This window comes from Rhinolophus ferrumequinum, chromosome 19 (assembly GCF_004115265.2).
Source record: "Rhinolophus ferrumequinum isolate MPI-CBG mRhiFer1 chromosome 19, mRhiFer1_v1.p, whole genome shotgun sequence".
Taxonomy (NCBI): Eukaryota; Metazoa; Chordata; class Mammalia; order Chiroptera; family Rhinolophidae; genus Rhinolophus; species Rhinolophus ferrumequinum.
The window spans coordinates 48,250,233-48,254,500 of record NC_046302.1 but is presented as its reverse complement, the minus strand read 5'-3'; the positions used below and the strand labels follow the sequence as shown (position 1 = coordinate 48,254,500).

At 37.6% G+C, this 4,268-nt stretch overlaps 1 pseudogene; it reads right to left on the bottom strand.

The window, feature by feature from the left end:
• Positions 1 to 393: 393 nt before the first annotated feature.
• On the bottom strand, positions 394 to 686 carry LOC117011689 (cytochrome c oxidase subunit 7C, mitochondrial-like; annotated as a pseudogene).
• Positions 687 to 4,268: the final 3,582 nt, after the last annotated feature.

Genomic DNA, 4,268 nt, shown 5'->3' with positions numbered 1-4,268 from the left:
TTTCCCTTTAGGGCAGTTTTATTCTAAAACAAAAAATCCCCAAGTTTCTCATATGTCTGCTCATTAAAAATATTCCGTTATATCCAACTTTCTGCATCCAAACCTGACCACTCTGCCCTCCATGGGGAATGTTATTTACATGGCCATAAATGACCTATTGGCTGTCTACAGTTAAGCTGGTATGGATTGTAACACACTGTTTCAAGACATCATCATGGTTTTCCTATTAATGCATGACTTTTGGTAATGGGAGCATATTTTTTTGCATGCCATAAGTTTATTTACAAACATTTCTATTATGTTGAATTCAACAGTTTGATCCATTTTTCAAAGGGACTGCACCTCTTAAAATGCTCCTCTTCATATCTGTTTCGTGGATTAAGGAAAACATCCTTATTTTTTAAGCAGTTGGTGTCTTAACTATAAAGAAAGGTGCGGCAAATCCAGATCCAAAATAGAGTCATCATAACTAGCCACCGCCACTTGTTTTCCACCGAAAATGGCAAATTCTTCTCCCTCTTCACTGTCCATAGGCGGCCTTGGGAGTTCAGAGAGTCGAAGCCAAGTGCCCCCTCCCCAACGAACCCGGGCCCCTACACATTAACCTTCCCTGGGCCCTCCTCATAGTGGCTTCTATGGACCACAGAGGTTGTGAACCTCCGGATGCTCTGTCCCAACATAGCCCTGTTGGGAGGCCTGCAAAGAGCACCGAGACCGAAAACGGAGGAAGTGGCAGTGGCCCCTTTTCTCACGACCTAGTTCTTCTGCGTAATGGGAGTATTTTGAAAGGCAAGAAAGATGGATTTAAATCATGTGTACCTACAACATCCCAGCCCAATTGTGGAAATATTGACAATCGAAAAGAGGTCATTCTGAATAAAGGGTCATTTATTATAGATTTTGAATAAGCATTTTTTTGAAATCTTGACATCCTAATTCCACAGGGCCAAGCACAGTACTATTATAGTAACTTTATACTTAGCTTATAACGATCATTTCTAAGTCTCTACTCCATTCCTAACAGGCATCACCCAACTTCTCTCTACTTTTCACTTTGGCATAATGGAAAGAATTCTGCATTTGGACATAGGAGTGCAATGTTTGAATTCTAGTTCTGTCATTTACTAACCTAGGCAAATTGCCTAACTTCTTTGCAATGCATTATTAAAAATAACTGTGACTATCTTTACTGATCACAAAGCTTTAGTGAGGATCAAATGAGATAATGTAGATAAAAAAATAGTACAGCTCAGCATCAACAACTTATTAGCTATATTTCAAGGCTTTTCTTAAGTTCCAAAATCTCAGTGAAGCTGTACTGAACTACATCAATCCATATTTATCTCATCGTATGTAAAGAAATCTATTCATCGGAGTGGTTATTCTGTCTTCCAGCCACGTACTTTTCTTATGTTTTCCTCTGGTCCTTTCTTGTAAACAGGTAGTATTATAGGCTATCTGGGGAAATGGTGTCTAGACTCCCTTTGTAACTGCAACAATCCTAAACGAAGAACAAGCAATCAACTACTCAACGGAAGAGCAACAAAATATAAAATTTTACATTCAGATGTAATGATCAAACAGCAATGCAAAAAAGTCAAGTATAAAAAAATTGAGACAGATAAAGGAGAAAAGGCAATATACTATTGTTTCATGGCTGGTTTTGATGTTCCATCTGCTCTCTGTTGAAGTAACAAGGAAGTGACAGAAAGACTTAGAGAAATATGTATAAAACTGCAGGTGCTTTCTTTCATCGTGACTTTGAAATCATTCAAACAGTAGACATAACTGCCATGAGTGGTGCAATGGTAAGATTTTGTCCTATGTATCGTCTGGGAGAAAGTTCATCAAATATATTTTTAATCAAATAATTTTGCTAGGGAACTTATAGACGAAAAGGAATCCTTTTTGAAACGGCTGCAGGATCCTCTAAGAGCTTCACTGAGACTTAAATTGATGTTTTTTCCGGGGCTTTCAACAGCTATGTATGATTATAAAAAAAGAATTTCTAGCTTGTGACCTTGAGCCTCAACCCACGTGGAACAACGCTTTTGGTGTGGAGAGCGGCCTCATTCTCTCTTAACATCACTCATGCCATGGCTCAGGGGAAATGGGACTGCCTGGAGGGTCTGATGTCACTCAGACGGACATCTCCTCTTCTGGCTACACCCTCTCCTCAGATTTCTAGAAAATTAGCCATTACCTTCATTTGTTACTTTGTACTAATCACCTTTCTGCGGACAGCTTTAATGAGCTCACAACCTAAAATATTCAGCATTTTGATGCTCCACTAGCATTTCTAACAGCCAGACCACAAGAAGTATAGCACTATTGGGAGAGAGAACGCAGCCCAAAGAGGAAAAATAGTATTGTGTACTGAGAAAAATAAGTCCTGTACTAACAAAAACGAGTGAAATCATGATAAAATAATATTCCAATAAATTTGGCACTGCATTGTCTATCCAAACAGAAATTATGTGTTTTTCTAAAAATTAAAGAATTCAGAATAAAATTGAAGTATCACAGCCAATCACTACTTAATTTTTCATTAGTTTCTTTTGCCTTATATATTTTTTCAATAATTAGTTTAGCCTATTGTGTAAGAATCCTACTATATTTTAATATTAAAATATAGGCAATGGTATCTGGCATTATAAGAATCAACAATACTCTATCTCCTCCTGTTTGAAAGCTCCTTAACAAAAGGTTTCTCTCATTTCTTACTTTCCTGTAATTCCTAGGTTATGAGGTCCTGATTTTCACCTCAAAGAACAAAACTAATAATCTAATCTAATAGACTTATTTCAGTATTATTTATCAAAAATATATCATTATAAACTATGCTTAATTTTTAATAAATTAATGATAATTAATACATTTATTCAACAAATATTTATTAAACAGCTATTATGGATCTATCAAGCCGTGTTCTAGGTCCTATGTAGTAGGAGGTATAATAATGAATAAAACACAAAGTTCTTGGCCATATGGAGCATATATTCTAGTGAGATAAACAGTAAACAAATATGTGTATTTGTGTGTATAATATATATATATATATATATATATACACACACACACACACACACACATACACCAGGGGTGCCAAAAAATGTATACACATGACTTGTATTCATGTTTTGTTATTGGTATATATTGACTATTACAATTTTAGTAGTTTTTTCCTTCCTTAAAATATGTGTACATTTTTTTGGCACCCTCTGTGTGTGTGTGTGTGTGTGTGTGTGTGTGTGTGTGTGTATAATATATGTGTGTGTGTATAATATATATATATAGAGAGAGAGAGAGCCAAAAAAATGTATATACATTTTAAGAAAGTAAAAAACTGTATTAAATTGTAATAGTCAATATATACCGATAACAAAAGATGAATACAAGTCACATTTGACTTCTGCAATTACAAGAGGTGTTCAAAGTGGTTACCATCAGCATAATTTTAATACAGTTTTTCCTTTCTCAAAATGTGTATACATTTTTTTTGGCACCCTCTGTGTGTGTGTGTGTGTGTGTGTGTGTGTCCATATCCATGAAAAAAAAATAAATCAGGGTAAGGAGATAGTGAGGGCAAAGCTTTGTTTGATTAGGGGTAGACACTCAGAGGAAAAACCTGACTGAACTGAGGTGGGGACCATGCTGACATCTGGGAGATTTTCCTCCCAGGAGGAAGAGAAAGGAGGAGAAGGAGGAGCAGCAAAAGGAAAAGCCTGGACACAGGAACATGCTTGCCATGTTGGAGGCACAATGGGAAGGCTGACATGGTTAGAACATAGTGAGAGAAAGGGAGAGTGGTAGGAAATGAGGCCGAAGAGGTAGTGAGGGCCAGAGCGCAGGAAGGACTTCCGATTTCCCCCTTAGTGTGATGGGACACCATTGGACCACTAAGAGCAGGAGAATGAGGCAGTTGACATAATCTGACCTTATTTGGAGAGGAGCATGGTGGCGCTGCTGTTTGGAGAGGGCTGCTGGGGACCATGAAAGGTGAGGGCTGTAATGCAGTTACAGGGGATGGTGCCTGAGACTAAGTGTAGACGTGGAGAGGGTACACAATTGTCTGCCTGAATACATGGTGAAAAGAGGAGTCTATAGGTTTGGTGAAGGATTAGGTGCAGGATGTGAGCTGAAGTGAGGATGGGATGCAAAGAGTCTAGGGACCATTTAGTCTGTTTTTCTCATTTTAGTTTTTCAATCTCTGTTTGAGCAAAAGAATAGGTCAACCTATCCAATAGAACAGGAATTAACCTGCACTA